At 39.9% G+C, this 20,362-nt stretch overlaps 1 protein-coding gene across 2 annotated transcripts in view; it reads left to right on the top strand.

The window, feature by feature from the left end:
• cdh13 (cadherin 13, H-cadherin (heart)) overlaps window positions 1-20,362 on the top strand; it is a 1,069,860-nt gene that overhangs the window by 1,028,167 nt on the left and 21,331 nt on the right. The window lies entirely within an intron of this gene.

Raw genomic sequence — 20,362 nt, 5'->3', positions numbered from 1 at the left:
TGCTTCATTGATGGGGATGTTTGCTGATGATTGCACAGTGTTCCGCACCATTTGCGACACCTCAGACACTGAAGCAGTCTCTGTCCAAATGCATCAAGATCTGGACAATATTCAGAGTTGGATTGACAAGTGGCAAGCAACATACGTGCCACACAAATGCTAGGTAATCACCAACAAGAGAATCGAACAATCGCCGCTTAACATTCAATGCTATTACCATACAACACCATCAACATTTTGGGGGTTACCACTGACCAGAAACTGAATTGGACTAGCCATCTAAATGTTGAGAATACAAAAGCAAAAGCAAGTTAGAGGCTAGGAATCCTGCAACAACCTCCTGATTTCTCAAAGCCTATCTACTATCCTCGAGGCACACGTTAGGAGTGGGATGAGATACTCCCCACTTGCCTGGATGAGAGCAGCTCCAACCACACTCAAGTATCTTGACACCATTCAGGACAAAGGAGCCCACTTGATTGATACCATATCCACAAACATTCACTCTCTCCACCACCGATGCTCAGTGGCAGCAGCATGTACAATCTTTAGAATGCATTGGAGAATTTCATCAAGATTGCTTCGACAGCACCTTTCAAATCCCTGTGCAACACCATCTAGGAGAACAAGGGCAACACCTACACCATCACCTACAACTTCCACTCCAAGCTATTCATCATCCTGACATGGAAATATGTCCCTGTTCCTTCACTGTTGTTCGGCTAAAATCTTGAAACTCTCTCCCTTCGTTGCATTGTGGGTCAACCTACATCATATGGACATTGTCTCTCTGCATCCCCCAAGAAAGTCGGAAGGGGCAATTTGTTTTGCAGTTTTTAAGGAGGCATTGTAAATGCCGAGGTAGACCTTTAACAAGATGCCAACAAAGAGGCAAAGGAAAGCTGTATACTTATTTAAGTGGGATTAAGCCAAGAGTGGTTGTAGGACAGCAGGAAGGTTGAGTATTTGGAGAGCAGAATACTTGAAATGGGAGAATTAAAAGCAGCCAATGATATTAGAAAGGAAGAGAAAAAATAAGTCAACGGCAATGAGGGGTTAAATTTCTATTGAAAATTCCTTTTGTTTAAAGAGAAAGGTCATTCTGAGTAATGCACAAAAAAGCATGAGGTTAGCTGAAGTGGAAATAAAGAATTCTCAGCATAGAGAATGACTATTTACATCCAACAAACTTGTCTCCTACTCATGAATAATAGTTGTATCAACCTGCATTTTCCTATGAAAATGATTGATAATTGCCTGTTTAGTCCAATTACATTGTTCATTTCAATAGTGTTTTTTCCTAAATAACCTACACCATAAATCTGTTTCTTCTGTATAAAATGTGTTTCTTAATTCAGATTAACTCACTAATATTTAACTTATGCCACTGCGTATTTTGGCCTTTTTCACAGTGGACAGTTTGACATATCTGTTCTAAAAGCGCTACTCACATCATAGAAAAACCTTTACAATATACCTGTGGAACTGGTAAAGATAATAATATATGTACAAAAGTGCAACAAAATAATCATTGGTTTTATCAGTGCCACTATAACCTTAAAAATTCAATTAAATTGCTTCATAATCTCCTGTTCACCAAATAAGAGCAGCCTTGTTTCTTACCATTTTCACTTCCCATAAATTGTAGATATCGGATACCATAATGACTGCCTTGCCTCTGAACTTGCGCACTTGAGTTGTTTGTAAAAATACTGCTGTCAACAATTACGTGATTTCATTCTATTATGGTTGAATGTAGCTGATATGTTCCTTCTGCTGCAAACACTCCACTTAGTTATCTTATTCAATAAATTATGGAAGTGGTAATGGGCTTATCATTATGATTTCTGTAGCGATGCACAAACTAAAATATCTCAAAGCTAGAATCAAAGGAATTTGCAACCATTTTGAGATGTTGCAAAGGTATTCTTCACATAGTACTTTAACAACTTTATAATTCCAAATTGATATTATATTTGCTGACTGAAAAGTTAAGAATTGATTATAATGTCAGCATTAATATCTCTGATAAAGTTTATAAAATTAATGTAAATAAATGTATGAATACTTGAGAGATTGGAGTTAAAAAAATCACATTTTATTCCACAGATACCTTGAACCACTTTACAGCAAATATGAAACAAATGTTTTTGATATAGTGTGCCATTAAATACTTTGTGTGGAACAAAATAGAGAGTGTACTTTCGACAGTAGTCACATTGCTGATGGCTAATAGAAATAAAAGGACTAGATGAAGCAACAATCTCACAGGGAAAATAATCTTTTGATATAATGTCCTTTATTCTTAATAATGGTCTCTTAAATAACTGTTTAACTTCAACTGATTCCTTTACATTTACATCAAAATCACTGATCTTTGTTACCACATAAATTGTCTTTGAAGTACAGTTGCAACAATAAATTGTAGAATTGGAATATTGCCAAGTAAGTCTCAAAGATTACAGATTGTGAATATTGCAAAGTTCTGATCTGTTGATTGCACATTAAGGAAACTATTTAATCTCTACAATGACATCCATGTGATCCGCGTGCACTTTTGAGGTCAGTTGAGCAGATACTGTGGTATAGCTCAGGTGCAGTGGCTGGTCATCGGAAATGTATTGAGGAAGCCATTTTGGAGCGTAGTGCTTGAGGTAATACCCCCTCTTCTTCATATAGGTTGAAACAGCACAGGATTGCAATTTCCACAGGTTAATCAACTGTTTTTGTTTCTGGGTATTGCTTCAATAGGGCTTAGAAGGGTGGGTTAGTAAATTTGCAGACGACACTAAGGTCAGTGGAGTTGTGGATAGTGACGAAGGATGTAGTAGGTTGCAGAGAGACATAGATAGGATGCAGAACTGGGCTGAGAGGTGGCAAATGGAGCTTAATGTGACAAGTGTGAGGTGATATACTTTGGACGGAGTAATCAGAATGCAAAGTACTGGGCTAATGGTAAGATTCTTGGGAGTGCAGATGAGCAGAGAGATCCTGGTGTCGATATACACAGATCCCTGAAAGTTGCCACCCAGATTGACAGAGTTGTTAAGAAGGCATGCAGTGTCTTGGCCTTTATTAATAGAGGGATTGAGTTCCGGAACCAGGAGGTTATGCTGCAGCTGTATAAAGCTCTGGTACATCTACACTTGGAGTATCGTGTACAGTTCTGGTCACTGCATTATAAGAAGGATGTGGAAGCTTTGGAAAGAGTGCAGAGGAGATTTACTAGGATGATGCCTGGTATGGAAGGAATGTCTTATGAGGAAAGGCTAAGGGCCTTGAGGCTGTTCTCGTTAGAGAGAAGAAAGTTGAGAGGTGACTTAATAGAGACATACAAGATAATCAGACGGTTAGATAGGGTGGACAGAGAGAGCCTTTTTCCAAGTATAGGGACGGAAAACATTAGGGGACACAACTTTAAAGTGAGGGGAGATAGGTATAAGACAGATGTCAGAGGTAGTTTCTTTACACAGAGAGTAGTAAGGGTATGGAATGCTTTGCCTGCAACGGTGGTAGATTCGCCAAGTTTAAGTGCATTTAAGTCGTCATTGAACAGGCATATGGACGTATATGGAATAGTGTACGTAGAATAGGCTTCAGATTAGTATGACAGGGCAGCGCAACATCGAGGGCCGAAGGGCCTGTACTGCGCTGTAATGTTCTATGTTCTATGTTTATTTCTTTCTATTATCATTTCACATTGCTGATCTGTACAGGATATGGTGTGGTTGGTGTTCAGGAATTTTGGGAGACTTCAAGACTTCTGCATAGACCAGTTGCTCAGAAACATAGAATGCAGAATGCTTGTGGGGAAAAAAAACAGAGGGCACTCAGAGAAAGATAAGTGCTGGAAGAGGGAGAAGGAATTGGAAGAGGAGGTGTGAGACCAGCTCACACCTCCTCAAAGCAAGAGCCTACATCCACACTAGGTGTTCAGGTCCAAATCATCTTTTGGAATGTCAGTGCAAAAATGTATGTGCAACATCTACACTTCAATAAGGATTCCCAAACTTAAACCTTCCACCACTGCAGCCACAGTTTGCTCCCTTAGAACAGGACAGTGATTCTGTTGCCAATGGCCTTGAAGTTACATGATGGTGATGACCTTTGCTATGTTGTGCTCCTTCCACACAGGAGTAGGTGATATTTACAATCTTCCCTCCAATGTTATGTAAGGGAGTCACTGAGCCGCTCTGTTCAAAGAGGACCAGTGAGCAAAGTGGTAACACAGCTTTGCCAGAAATTGTTGGCTTTCTTATGTTCAAATCAAATTTAAAAATCAAACCATTCCTCAGTGTATTCAAAGGTTACCTAATTGGCAGCATGGTTGCTCAGTGGTTAGCACTGCTGCCTCACAGCTGCCAGGGATCCAGGTTTGATTCCAACCTTGGGCGACTGGTTGTGTGGAGTTTGCAATTTCTTCCCATGTCTGCGTGGATTTCCTCTGGGTGCTCTGGTTTCTCCGACAGTCCAACGATGTGCAGGTTAGGTGGATGGGTCATGCTAAATTAGCCATTGTCTTCAGGGATGAGCAGGCTAGGTAGATTAGCCATGGAAACGCAGGATTACAGGGATAGGACAGGTTGGCTTTTGGAAGATTGGTGTGGACTTGATGGGCAAATAGCCTGCTTCCCTACTGTAGAGATTCTATGATTCTAATCAGTCCCACAGTTTTGACTGGTACCTGTCTTCTCTGTTTTTTGTTCTGCCTTAGTGCCCCTGTACAATGTACCTGCAATTGCTGCAGTATATCTACAGAAAGGCTTCTGAGTTTCAGTGAAGAAGACAGCAGATGGTCTTCAACGGTTTCTTTGTGGAAATCTGATTTTAGATTTACTGTCCTGGTGTGGAGTGGCTGCAGTTTGATTGACCGACTGGTTCAAAGGCAATGTCTAGAGTTTTGTTGAAGTGACAGATTTGCGAGGGTTGAATGCTTTCTTTTTGGGAGCTGACTGCAAATATGTGCCCCATGCAGCCACTGTGTGTTGCCTGGGGGGGGGGGGGGGGATGCCTTCAGCAATCATAGTGTTGTGTTTGCTGAACTGCTTATTTGAATATTGGTCTTAACAGCCATGCTGGCAACAGTCTAATCTTCCACTCGAGCGTCATATGTCTGAAACTGCTCATGATGTAATAGAAGCTGAGACATCAGCTCTCAAGCACTGCATTGTGACTGTGTTCACAATTGTGCGGAAGGGATTAGCCACAATTTACACAGTTCACATGATGGAAAGCTGTTTATGAAGTTGGTGTTGGATTCCTTCGTGTTTCTTGACTTTTTCGATAGAGTCCGGTAGACTTCCCAATACAACAAATATTTTATTGCATGCACCCATTAGACTTCTTCTATGGTGAAAGTGAGGACTGCAGATGGTGGAGATCAGCGTCAAGATTAGAATGGTGCTGGAAAAGCACAGCAGGTCAGGCAGCATCCGAGGAGCAGGAAAGTCGACGTTTCGGTCAAAAGCCTTTCATCAGGAATGATAAAGGGCTCCTGCCCGAGACTTCTTCTATGAACTACCTCACCTGTGTCCTTGCAGTGTAACTTGTGTGTGTCCTTACCCTTTTCTGTCAAGCTGACATCTGCAATGCATCGCCCCATGTCTTCGCTGCAGGCCACTCTCATCCAATGTTTCACCATGTCTGCAGACTCTATGGGGCAATGATGGATGTGCCATCAACAATAGAGAATGCTGTGCAGAATCCCTACAGTGTGGAAACAGGCCATTTGGCCCATCAAGTCCACACCGACCCTCTGAGGAGTAACCCACCCAAACTAATTCCCATACCCTATTACTCTATATTTTACCCCTGACTATTGCATCTAACCGACACATCTCTGAACACTATGGGAAATTTAGCATGGCCAATTCACCTAACCTGTACATCTTTGGAACGCGAGAGGAAACAGGAACACCCAGAGGAAACCCACAAAGATACGGGGAGAATGTGCAAACACCACACAGACAGTTGCCCGAGGCTGGAATCCAACCCAGGGCCCTGGCTTTGTAAGGCAGCCGTGCTAACCACTGAGCCACCATGCCACTGTTGGTAGGTAAGTGACAGGGGCATGATGATTTAAGCATTGTCTGAGCCTGGTGGTAATGTTTATACGATATGGCATTAAAGACGCATTCGCCAACCTTGAGCACTCGTGAGATGATTGAATAACTTACAACATGTTTATGTGCTTACTCTGCCTTCAAAGTGTATATTTTGACAGCCTTCTGATCCCCTGCAGGTGTAAAATATCTCTCCTCCATTGCACCTCTTCCCACCAAGGCTTTCAGTGTAGCATCTGAAGATTTTGGAATACATTTTACTTACATTGCAACGAAGAAATGTTCCATATTGTGTCATTTCTTTCTGTTTTTCCATGATTAGTTCACTAAAGACCCCTAACATCTGTTTCAGCCATAATGCATCTCCACCTTAGGGGATGCAGGCAGATTTTGGCTGGTGGGAGATTGTCAGCCTTTGAACGGAACAGTTATCACTGGCTGACACTGAATCATGTCAAATATTAGGCAGATTCACAGATTGTCTGTGCTGCGGGTAACGGACATGGATTAATTTTCTTCATGATCCCATACTTCAAGAGTTTCAGAGACTCTTGAATTTACCATTTTGCCTCTTAATTTACAACTTAGAGGTTTGTTTTTCCATCTCTCTCTGTCATCTTTAAATTCCCTCAGCATCCCTTTGCATTTATCTGTCTCCTGTGTCTTATTTTGAATTCCCAAAAGTCTGTGAATTTCTCAATGTTTTGTCGCCTAATCTGTGTTTATCTTCACGTCTTTCATCCTCCCCCATCCTCCATGATAGTTTCAGGTTTCTCATTCCAGGCGTCACCGAAGATAATATCTGCTCCCAAGTGGTATTTTGTTCCAATTCCCTATCATCTGTAGCATAAGTGCAGAGTGGAAAACTTGTGTCTGCTGTCAGTGATTCACAATGGCAGCCCTTCAACAATTGACTTCATCTCATCTAACCTGAATGAAGAGATGAAAAAGACTTTCTTCATTGCAATGTATAGTACAGTTATTCACTTACTTTATACACTTGCTTACATCAATCCTAGGATTATGTTTAAAGAAAAGCTTTGATAAAATTGCATCCCTGCCGTTATGTGTTAATTGATATCAATGTTATTTGGCAACTGTTCCAGGCAGTTATTCATATAATTTGCATTGGACAACAAAAGAGGCCAGAAGAACAGAATTCTATTCATTCTCAGCTATTTATAGCATTGCAGCTATGAATATTCCAAAAATTCTTTGCCTGAAGAATAACATCCTGACAATTTTTTAAAGAAGATCTCCTTGAAATAACATCTTACACAAGTCTCAGAAAGCCTCAAAATACAAGTACAATTGGGATAACATTAGACACTGAAATGGCACTGCAGACTCGAGGGGCTAACTGACTTAACCCATTCTTATTAATTGAATGAATTGTGTGGAATTAATGTTGGAAAGTTGGCATTATGAAAAAAACCCATATAAGTTAAAAAGAAGTTAGAAAAATGCAATATTTGGGATGGTAGGTAATGTTAATTGATAAAGTTTAACAATAACAAGAACTTATATTTGTATAGTAACATTAGAATATTAGCACAACCTCCCAGTGCTTCATATTGGCATTATAAAACAAAGCATAGCACTGAGCTGCATTCAAATGATCAAAGAGGTAGGTTTTAAAGCAAATATTAAAGGAAGAACATGCAGGAGGATATTTAGAGCTGTAGTTTAAGCAACTGAAGGTACTGTACAATGAGGTACAGTATTTATGGAACGATTATTATTGGGAGATGTACAAAATGCCAAAACGAGAGAAGTACAACTATGTGAGTGGAGATGACAATGATATGGGCAAGCCCATGGAGGGATTTTAAAATATAAATAAAAACAAGGAGTTCAGACTGAGGAGTCACCTTTAGCAGAATGATGGAGGCATTTGAATTATGTATTTCATGTACATGGTTAATGAGCAAAGTTTTTTTTACCAGAGGTGACAGTAGAAAAGGGAACTATAACATTTTTCAAAAGAGATTAGATACCCTATGGTATGGAAATAGGCCCTTTGGCCCAACAAGTCCACACCAACCTTCCGAAGAGTAACCCACCCAGACTCATTACCGTACATTTACCCCTGACTAATGCACCTAACAATATGGGCAATTTAGCATTGCCTATTCACCTAATCTGCACATCTTTCGATTGTGGGAGGAAACCGGAGTACCTGGAGGAAACCCATGCAAACATGAGGAGAATGTGCAAACTCCAAACAGACAGTCACCCAAAGCAGGAATCAAACGTGGGTCCCTGGTGCTGTGAGTTAGCAGTGCTAACCACTGAGCCACCGTAAATGGATAAGTATGTGAAAAGGAAGCATGTGACACAGTAATTGGGAAACGTTTGGACAATGGGACCATAGGTTATAGAACTGGTACAGATATAATGGGGTCAATTGATTTCCATTTGTGCAATAAGGAATAAGTTACGTGATCCTATCTATGCATATTTCAACTGTCTCAGGGTAACCAGAAAGTAATCAAGCCACAGTTAATGAAGTTATCCTATTATGTGCTTCCATTTATTTGCATTGCTTCACTTGTCTTTTTATTGCTGATGTATTTTTTCTGATTTCAATTATTTATTTCATCTCACTGCTCCACTTTAATCATAACTTAATTGTTAAGTTTGTTCCAGAACTGCCTACCACTTTCCAACAGGGAGTTGTTCATACATCCCAAACACCTGCTTCTGCAATTCAATAAGGAGTCTCATTGTAATATTGCCATAATTTTCCATGGCAAGAAGCAAACAAAAAGCAATAATTAAAGAATACGTATCATCATAGTCTATGTCCCTACTACACCTTGTAACTAATTGAAGTAATATATAAAATAAGAGGTTCACATTTAAAATAGGAAACACAGGACAAACAGGATCCCAGACATATGAGTAAACTGCCTGTTAAAGTAGGCAAAGCTATGCAATAATAAGGTAGTTGCTGATATTGAAGATCAAGAAAGAATTTTTTATTGTTTACTTATCAATACAAAGCTAAAGAGACAAGACTACAAGAATGGTACCTTGACTTCAGGAGTTGTTATGATGAGAGATTATATAAATTAGGCCAGGTTTCTCTAGAATGTAAAAGGTTAAGGGGTGATTTGATTGAAGTTTTCAAGATATTAACAGGGAAAGATGGGGAGATAAAGCTAAACTATTTCCGCTGTTGGGGATACTAGGACTGGGGGGGGGGGGGGGGGGGGCATAGTCGAAAACGTTGGACCAAATGTTCAGAAGGGATGTCAGGAAAGCAATCTAACCACAAAGGGTGGTAGAGGTTTGAAACCCTCTTCTTTACGTGGCAGTTTACACTAGATCAGTTGTTAGTTTTAAATCTGAGGTAGTTTTAAATCTGAGGGACATGGGTCAAAGAAAGGAGTTAGGTCACAGATCAGCCATGATCTCAATGAATGGTGGAACGTGCTCAAGGGGCTGAATGACCTATCCCTTTTCCTATGTTCCTAAGAGTCTGAATCTTTGGATCGGGGAGCACAGTTGTAATGCCTCTGAGACAGAAGGTCTTGGTTCAAGTCTGATGTGCCACAGAGGTGTGCCATGGCACGTCTGAACAGATGGATTGAGTAAAACATTTTTTTTCAAAAATTAGAACAAAACAATAGTCAATTAGAAACTTGCTTTGTCCTGGCTTGGTCTATCATCCTATTTTGAATGAGTTAAACATTGAACTCTCTTTCCAGCTTAGCTATGTACTCATTATTATGACTGACTTCTACATGCAGCTTTTCTCTTTATTGCAGTCAATTAATTACCATGGTAATCCAATTAAAAATAATTGGGCACATCATGTACATTATTTGCTAACAATTCAGAACAAAAATTAAGAAAGCCCCACCACCTGTGTGACAGGAAATTTGCCAATAGTGCCAAAGCTCTACTTTGTTTCAATGAATTATTAGGATCTTTCAAAACAGAAACAATTTATGACAGAGAAAATGCTTTCCTGTTTATATAGTTTCATCCATATCTAGTGTAGTGAGTGGGTGAGTGCAATGTACATTTTCTGTCAAGTTAATTTCAATTTATATGAGGATCATACACTCTTCACATAACATTCTAAATATTATTGGCAATTCTATGAGGGTGTGGAATTCAGGGTATAGCATGGAGGAGTGTTAGTTTTGATTTGTAGCCTAATCTATATCTAACTCTATGCCCACTGGAGGAAACCTGCTTGATAAATGTTGATGACATTTTCCAGTACTTAACTGATATCTGAGAGTAGACTGATGGGATGGTAATTGGCTGGGTTGGATACATTGTGATATGTAAATGATATGCAATTCTTCTGATGGCTTGTGATGACTGCGTGGGACTGACTGTTGCCCAGTCTTCAGATTGTAGTTGGACATACCCTTTACTGTGAGCGGCCTGAGTGGATAACTGTTGAAGAGTCTGGTGCGAGAAAAGCACAGCCAGTCAGGCAGCATCCAAGGAGCAGGAGAATCGACATTTCAAGCATAAGTTCTTCATCAGAACTGAGGGGATGGCCCAAGGGGGCTGAGATAAATGGGAGGAGGATGGGGAAGGAAGCTGGGATTGCAATAGGTAGATGAAGGTGATAGGTCAGAGAGGATGATGGAATGGAGAGGTGGGAAGGAAGATGGTCAGCTAAGACAGTTCAAGAGGAGGATGCCAAGTTGGAAGGTTGGATTTAGGATAAGATGGGATGAGGGGAAATGAGGAAACCAGTGAATTCAACATTGATCGCGTGTGGTTGGAGGGTCCCAAGGTGGGAGATGAGGTGTTTTTCCTCCAGGTGTCGGATGGCTAGAGTTTGACCATGGAGGAGGCCCAGGACTTGCATGTCCTTGACGGAGTGGGAGGGGGAGTTAAAGTGTTTGGCCACAGGGCAGTGGGGTTATTAAGTGTGTGTGTCCCAGAGACGTTCTCCAAAACATTCCACAAGTTGGTGTCCTGTCTCCCCAATGCAGAGGAGACCACATTGAGAGCAATGGACACAGTAAATGACTTTTGTGGAAGTACAGGTAAATGTCTGTCAGATATGGAAGAATCCCACTCAGCACCATCCTCTTGAACCGTCCTACCTGTCCATTTCACCAGTTTCCTAATTTCTCCTCCCCCCACCTTATCCTAGATCCAACCTTCCAACTCAGTACCGCTCTCATGACCTATCCAACCTGTCCATCTTCCTTCCCACCTATCCACTCCACCCTCCTCTCCAACCTATCACTATTACCTCCACCTTTATCTACCTATCGCATTCCCAGCTACCTTCCCCTCAGCCCCACCCCCTCCCATTTATTTCTCAACCCCCTTGGACCACCCCCTCATTCCTGATGAAGAACTTATGCTTGAAACAAGTATGGTAACAAGTAGGTTAGACCAGGGGAACCCAGTGGATGTTATCTACCTGGACTTCCAAAAGGCCTTTGATAAGGTGCTTCACGGGAGACAGCTGAGTAAGGTGAGGGCCCGTGGTGTTTGAGGTGAGCAACTGGTATGGATTGAGGATTGTCTGTCTGACAGTATCTCCTGCTCCTCAGATGCTGCCTGAGCGGCTGTGTTTTTTCAGCACCACACTCTTCAACTCTGATCTCCAATATCTGCAGTCTTCACTTTCTCTGGAGTGGATGACTGACCAAGGCCTAGTCTCAGGACTGTATGTGAACTGTACAAATAAGTGACGATACCAAGATCCCCTGACCAACAGGGGCTCACCTCAACTAGTCTGAGAACTGTCTCCCATCCAGTATCAGAGATGGCCATTTGGTTGAAAAAACATGCCATGCTTTCTGTACATGCTGTGGTGATAGCTTGACATCATGATGTGTCACATAATACTGCTCCCCATCACCTCCCTGAGACAGATCCCGACTGACAAGTGTGGCAAATGTAAAAGTGCATCAGGATACCAGTACGATTTCAGTCTCTGGCTGAAGCATCAGTGCACTGACAGGCTAGGTATGGCTTGGATGATGTGAGCAGGCGGGTTGGCTTTGAGTGATTAGGCACTAAGAGAGCAAGCCAACAATCCTGAGATGGAGCCTGGTCCAATCTGTGAACCAGTTCCCCGTTCTTGCACGTGATGTCTCCTGACAACAGCCTTTCAATGGCAGTTGCTGATGTATCCTGGAGTACAATTTAGTTCTTCCTAAACAGCACTCAGGTGGATCAGAGAGATGCCATGAGCATTGTCAGGGGTTAGCAAATATCTGTGACAATGTCAATGGGCAAGGACTGCATATGGTTGGCTCCAATGGATCATGCTCCGAGATGCTAGTGGTGAGAGATAAGGAAATAGCTGAAGAACTTAATAAATACTTTGTGTGAGTCTTCACAGTGGTAAACGTGAGTAATATCCCAACAATTAAGGAGAGTCAAGGGGCAGAGTTGAGTATGGTGGCCATTACAAAGGAGAAAGTACTTGATAAGCTAAAAGGTCTAAAAACTGATAAATCTCCTGGCCCGGATGTACTACATCCTAGAGTTCTGAGGGAAGTGGCTGAAGAAATAGCGCAGGCATTGGTTATAATCTTTCAAAAATCACTGGAGTCAGGGAAAGTCCCAGATGATTAGAAAATCACTGTTGTAACCCCCTTCTTCAAGAAAGGATCAAGACAAAAGATGGAAAGTTATAGGCTGATTAGTCTAATCTCGGTTGTAGATAAAATTCTAGAATCCATCGTTAAGGACGAGATTTCTAAATTCTTTGAAGTGCAGGGTCGGATTAGAACAAGTCAGCATGGATTTAGTAAGGGGAGGTCATGCCTGACAAACCTGTTAGAATTCTTTGAAGAGGCAACAAGTAGGTTAGGCCAGGGAAAACCAGTGAATGTTATCTACCTAGACTTCCAAAAGGCCTTTGATAAGGTGCCTCACGGGAGGCTGCTGCGTCAGGTGAGTGCCCATGGTGTTCGAGATGAGCAACTGGCATGGATTGAGGATTGGCTGTCTGACAGAAGGCAGAGAGTTGGGATAAAAGGTTCTTTTTCGGAATGGCAGCTGGTGGCAAGTGGTGTCCCACAGGGTTCAGTATTGGGGCCGCAGCTGTTCACTTTATATATAAATTATGTGGATGAAGAGACTGGGGAGCATTCTGGCAAAGTTCGCCGATGATACAAAGTTAGGTGGACATGCAGGTAGTTCTGAGGAGGTGGGGAGGCTGCAGAAAGATTTAGACAGTATAGGAGAATGGTCCAAGAAATGGCTGATGAAATTCAATGTGAACAAATGTGAGGTCTTGCACTTTGGAAAAAAAGAACACAGGCAAGGACTATTTTATAAATGGTGAGAAAATTCATAAAGCCAAAGTACAAAGGGATCTTGGAGTGCTCGTCCAGGATTCTCTAAAGGTTGACTTGCAGGTTGAGTCCGTGGTTAAGAAAGTAAATGTAATGTTGTCATTTATTTCAAGGGGGTTGGAATGTAAAAGCATTGAGGTGCTACTAAGACTTTATAAAGGTCTGGCTGGGCCCAATTTAGAATACTATGTCCAGTTTTGGGCTCCACACTTCAGGAAGGACATACTGACACTGGAGTGTGTCCAGCAGAGATTCACACAGATGATCTCTGGAATAGTAGGCCTAACATATGATGAACGAGTATTAATCTCGCAAGGAATTAAGGGATATGGGGCGAGTGTGGGTAAGTGGCGTTGAAATGCCCGTCAGCAGATTGAATGTCAGAGTGGACTTACTTCCTCTCCTATTTCTTAAGGTCTTATGGTCTTATGCTGTATGGTGCTGGGCAACATAGAAACCCTCGGCACCCAGCACGAGCTGAATGTGTTGGATTCCATTCTGACTTCCCTTTCAAGAACTCATAATATATAGTTTGTTTGGTGTTTTTGTTAAGATAGGAAACTTAAAGGCATGTTTAAGAAGATGTTTAACAAACAAATAATTCTCTTAATTGTCAACTCGCCTCTGCCTAGTGAAAAACTCACCTCACCACTCAGCCGATGCATGAAGGATACAGTGAGTTGTTCCTGATGTTGAGATGGGCCTTTCAGGACTTGCTACACGATTCTGTCACAAGTCTTGCCATAGCTGATGATGCTCAGGCCCCCATCAGAATCTGCCCACTGACTTATCCTATCTAAAATATGTCATTTAAACTGGGGACTTAGTAAAATTGTGAAAGATTGTGGCATTTGCAAAATGAATGTCATTTTAATGCCATGTACCAGATGAAGGCGAGAAGCAAGCTGGGGTCAGCCATCCTTTATGTGAGATGCCTGTGTAGTATTGCATTGGAAAAAAAAAGTCTATTTATCATATCTGCACCCTGTCATAATCTAATTCAGCAGTTCATCAAATGCACTATGGGTTTCCAGCTCTGTTATTGGTTTGGGTATTATACCCACTGAATTTTTCAGAAATATTAATGGTTGCTGCTGTGCTGGACATTGAGAAAATGGCTCAATTTCTGCAGCATGAGACCGAAATCTTGACAAGTTAGCCAGTATGCTCCAACGATGAATGAATAGCGAAGGCAGTAATAGTTATGATTGAAATGTAGCTCGATGGTTATGATTCCACATGATATTATTTATTTAGTGATGCGGGCCTGATTTTGATTCCATCCCATGAATAGAAATCCACTGAGCCTACTCTCCTATTACACAGCCTTATTCAACTAAAGTGGGCACTGGAGAAATAGGCCTCTGAAATCCATGCAGAAAAAGTAAAAAAAAACAACGCCCTTAGGGTGAATGTTGTGCTTATCAAGCTGCTGACAGCTCAGGGATCTGACTGTGATATAAATTGCTGTAAGAGGGACCTCCCCATCTACGCAGGGATTTGTAAAGCAACCCGATAAGGTTTTTTTATGTTCCCTGCATGGTGAAGCCTTCCTGTCCAAAGCTGGATTCCTGCAACTTGACAGTGGAGTGTGAATCCTGTCCATTTGCCTTCCTTTTGTTGACTTAGTTGGGTTGGAGGTAGGAAAATGTTTTCAATCCCTCTGTGGCCTTGTCCTTCTGAGCTCCTATAGCCCTCCCAAATCATAGCATCCAATCACTGCTGGCCTCTTGCTTAGTCCTGGTTTTAATTGTCCTACTTCTGGTAGCCATGCCTCCAGCTGCCTGGGCCCAAGTCTCTGGAATTCTCTCCATAGGCCCCTCTATTGCTCAGCTTATCCCAACTTAAAACCCACTTCTACAACAAGCCTTGAGTTTGTCTGTCCCTAATGTCATCATCAAGTAGTTTAAGCTAAAGTTTCTTGGTTTACATTCTTTTGAAGGGCATTGGAATATTTAATAATATGCAAGATGCTATATCAATGTAGGTCGTTGTTGCCATGCACTCACAATTTACCTCAATGGTATGAAAAGCATGTTTGCTGCCAGGGACAAGCTGGGTAACAAATCTGGTGTTTGCCTACGATGCTTTAGAATGTTGGTTCAAACCAGTGTCTTAAGAGCACCTAATCCTACCAGTGTGACATTGTACCACTGTCCACACACCAGTCCATATTACCTGACTGAGTAAAATTACTCATCCGCTGCTATTTCCTTATGATTTCACATTGGCATCTTCAACTAATAACAGTGGAAACTGTGTATTTACAGCATTTCAACTTGTAAGTTTTCAATTTATCGCATTATTGTTTCTCATATTAGTTCAAGGTAGAGTTAAATATTTGGTAGGTAAGAGGTCAAGGGTTATGTGGTATAGATAGGAAAGCGGAGCTGAGACCACAGCCTTTTCAGCCACATTGTTATTGAATAGTGCAACTGGCTGGAAGGTCCTTATGGCCTCCTCCTGCTCCTCAGTCCTAACTTCCTTTATTTGCTTCAAGAGTTGGTGTTCAAAACATACCCAAATCTTTCTACTATATATGGATCCATGGATAGACAAACAAATTTAAATGCAGCACTGTGAATACTGAATAAAATCTGTATGGAATCACATATTGTTTGTTTAAACCCAGCTGCATTCTAATCATCATAATGGCCAAGTCAGATTTATAGTGCAATGACCCAAATTCTTTCCGTTTGTAATACAAGTAGGTGGCTGAATCCTGACAAGAGCAAATATAATGCATCAATATCTTACTAACAGAACAGGCTGTGATTCCTTACGCAAAAAGACACATTACTGCTTCAGATTACAATACATACAGCATACACTGACTCTTCAGAATATAAATGCATTCTTGGAATCATGGATTAATCAATTAGTTCCTTAATTGCATTCTAAGTTTTCTCCAATGTTATCCTACTATTGCATCATAGTTGAAGGTGAGTGTTTCCCTATAAACATGTTCTTGTGCTCATTATTAATATTACAGGGTGCAATTTCAACCTACTTGTATAGTTGTTACGTTATGTGTTAAATTTCAGGGAATGGAATTTCAGCTGAATGTGCTCGTGTCCCACAGTATAAAGTTGAATATTGCTTTTTCGCTTATTTAAAACCACAGACTACTTTCGTTAAAACTGTCTAACGGTGATATTGGAAGTGACAACATCAAATTAATATGTTCAACGTTCGATTTAGAATCATCATACTATACTTCCATAGTGACTTGATCAACAAATTATTGTGGTAAGATGATTGGAGATGTGTGTAATCTTAAGTGACCACGCAAGTTACATGAGACTGTGGTCTTGTACGTTAACCTTATTTTCAATTATAGCAAAGTAAGTAAATGTGCAGATAGAATTTCAAAAATTAGAATTTAAATCAATCTCAAATAATCTGATGAACTCCAATGCAATTATTTTCTTACATCGTAAAACATAATTACTGCACTTACAGTGTTATGTGCCCAGAATGTATCACTGCATCTAGAGTGCACAATTATTCCATGAACTGTATGCCAGTATGAATTGAGTAATCTTACATTAACTGATCTGCCTCTCATACCCTGGTATATTTAATTTCTATTCTATTCATAGTCTTGCTATTATTTAAATAACTTCTTGCCTTACTATTTATTTAAGATTGCAAGTTTTAAACAGAATGAGTTTTTATTTTAATTGGTGGTGTTAATTCAGTGATACCGAAGATGACAAGTTGGGTATTATGAACTGATTCGGCTTCAGAATTTGTTTTCTTTAAGGTTATAGTTTTTTGTTTAAATCTCAATACCATCAATATACCACTTACTTTGTTTACCTTATTTAATGTGGAAAACATTCAGTCTAAAACTATTGAGTGTAAAATACAGTTAATTGTACTTAGCATAAATCAATTTAAATTTATAGGGTATAAGTCAGTGGTAAGTTACAACATTTTGAAATTATTAGTCATTCTAAAGCAGATGGAAAATTGAAGTACAAATGGAAAATAACCATACATTTTACTGAAGCTTATTTGCATTTTTGTAAATAGTATGTGCAGAATTCGATTGCTGCAGCAGTGTTGTTGTACATTCATAAAGAGAGGTTACTCGTAAGTGTTTTGATATTATTATTCTGGACCTGAACAGTATCAATCTGAACATATATACAAACTTAGAGCAGAAGTAGACCATTTTGGCCCTTGAGTCTACCACTGCCATTCAATAAGATCGTGCTTGATTTAATTATGGCCTCAACTCCACTTTCCAGCCTGCCCTGTTACCTTTGGCTCCCTTGTTAGTCAAGAATCTGTCTACTTCCACATTAATAATATTCAATGAACCTGCCTTTACTACTCTCTGGGGAGGAAAGTGCCATAGATTCATGACCTGCTGAGGGAAACAAATTCTCCTCATCTGTGCCTTAAAAATTGAGTTACCTTATTTTTAAACTGTCACCTACTTCAATGCAAATGAATTAGTCAGATCAAACTGACAGAAAATAGTTTATTAAAGTTATGTTAACAGATATCTCTTAAGATTTGAAGTTTATGAAAATATCATTTTAAGTTGAATGAAATTAAGAGAATTTTCATGTCATGTCTGCACCGATGAAGAAGCATTATGGTCATTTTCCATTATACTGTCAGTATCTTAACCTCAGTGCCTAACATTGAAACAGATTAGCACTTAGTGCATCAAACTGACCCTGAATAACCTTGCCACACAGAATTCTGCCACTGCAGTCTCTCTGGACATGATAAACACAACATGCGGAGATGATTGACATTTTTCTTTTATAAGATCTAGTTCCAAAATTTTCACAATTCACTATCCTTCAAGGTTGAAAACAGCATCTTTAGGACATGCAGAAGTGAGAAGGATTAGGCTGTCCAAAATACAGGGGAGTTAATTTGTCTAATACTATTATATGATGTAAATGGTCAGCGAGTAACATAAAAGCAATGTTGTCAAAATCATTGACTGTATTGAGGAAACTGTTCAAAAATTGTCAATTTTTTTTAATGTAATTATGATATTGATATGAAAATTGCATGTTCCTGTCTCCTACTGATTGGATTCGGATAGCACTGCATGTTTATTTATCCACTGTTAAATGATAAATTATTCTGTAAAGATAAAGATATTCAATCAAATGACTCTTGAATTTTTATGTTTGAACATTCATTATATAGTTCTATTTTAAGTTGTTCCTGGTTACTAAACAAAAAGTAGAAGTAATTTTCACAACTAATGTTCTCATTGGAGAGTTGAATTGATGGCAGTATTTTTAAAGAAATAAGGCTGTGTTTATTTGCACTGAAAAGACGATATTGTGGCAAATATTCTACAAAATTCACATCCTGTGGTAAATCCAAATACAGCTTCTGAATATCGATATTGATTACTGTGGGAACAGTCAAGGAAATGTTGTAGCCCTGGATTAGCAAACCTTTGAGGTCGTGACAAGGTGTGTAAATGGTTTCCATAAATCTGGTAATGTGTGAGCTAGAATGTTGTTCAAAAACCCAACTGGTTTATGAATGTTCTGCAGGGAATGCAACCTACTTTCCCTATCTTGCCTGCCTATATGTGATTCTAGGAGAAAGTGAGGACTGCAGATGCTGGAGATCAGAGCTTAAAAATGTGTTGCTGGAAAAGCGCAGCAGGTCAGGCAGATTCTCCTTCTCCTTTGATGCTGCCTGACCTGCTGCGCTTTTCCAGCAACACATTTTTAAGCTCTATATGTGATTCTAACTAGCTCACATCATGTGATTGAGTCTTAATCAGGATTTACTGTTGAGATTGGCAAAAATGCCTACCAGAATTCAAGAACAAATAGAAGTATTATCAACTGCATACTTTAATTTTGATAGTATCATTTTAAAGCATTTTAAGTGTTGAAACACAAATGTTTTGGATTAATGATTGCACTGATCTCTGATTCAGCAGGTTACCGGTTCAAATTTCATGCAGAGCATTAAATATAATCCAGGCTGATACTTCAGTGCAGTACCAAGGGAGTATTGCAATAATGGAACTGCCACTCCATGGATCAGATTTCAAATTGAGCTCTTGTCCTTCCTTTCAGTTGAACAACTTGCATTTATATAGTGCCTTTAACATAACATTTCTGTGAAGCCGTGGAACATTTTGTTATCAGGAAAAATATAACACCTAGACTTGATAAGGCATGTACTAAAATTGTTTCAAAATGTGTGTTTAAAAGAAACCCTAAGAGGTTTGAGGAGAGAGAATGGGAACCCAAATTTTCACAGGCTCTCCATTATGGCAAGAAAATAACAAAAAAATGGATTAATTACACCATTTGAGGTGCCCAATTTTTAATTAAAAAAGACAAAAATCTGGATTACAAAATTGCAATTAATAAACAAAGTAAGTAAAGAGGCAATGACAGAGATAACACTACACAAATAAAATAATACATTTGCTACTTTAGTGACAAATATACACGTTTATTTATAAGGACATAACCTATAGAAAATTGGATTTAGCCCATTTTCAATCCTGAGGGAAAAAAAGGCTCAAAGTTTAACCCAAATTTTATCCCATGCCATAGGTTTGAAGAAAACAAAATTAGGCCATTTTTTCTTACCTTAAAACTTGACGAGGCAAGGGGAATCTGTAGGGACAAACTGGACCCACCAGCAGTGTGTAATAGTGATGTTATACTGGAATAAGCCATTCGGAATTCCATTTCCATTCATCTGCCACCCATCACCCTCTGAAATTTGCCCGCATTTCCGGCTCCATAAGTGGGTGAGTTTGAAGAAAACACTTCAATTTTATCCGGGTGGCCTCCCGCTATCCCTTCAAGGTTACTCTGCTGAAGGCCTAGCACCAAAACAGTCCACATTCAGACTTAAATCGAAAAAGGATCCACTGGCTGCACAGTGATATTTGACAATGAATTCTAGTCATGTGTTTGTTGTTCTTACACACAAGCAGAAACCTGTTACAGTTTAACTAATAAATGTTTATGCTCTGACCCTTAG

Source organism: Chiloscyllium plagiosum, chromosome 17 (genome assembly GCF_004010195.1).
Source record: "Chiloscyllium plagiosum isolate BGI_BamShark_2017 chromosome 17, ASM401019v2, whole genome shotgun sequence".
NCBI classification, from domain to species: domain Eukaryota; kingdom Metazoa; phylum Chordata; class Chondrichthyes; order Orectolobiformes; family Hemiscylliidae; genus Chiloscyllium; species Chiloscyllium plagiosum.
This window is presented reverse-complemented; position numbering and strand designations above follow the sequence as displayed.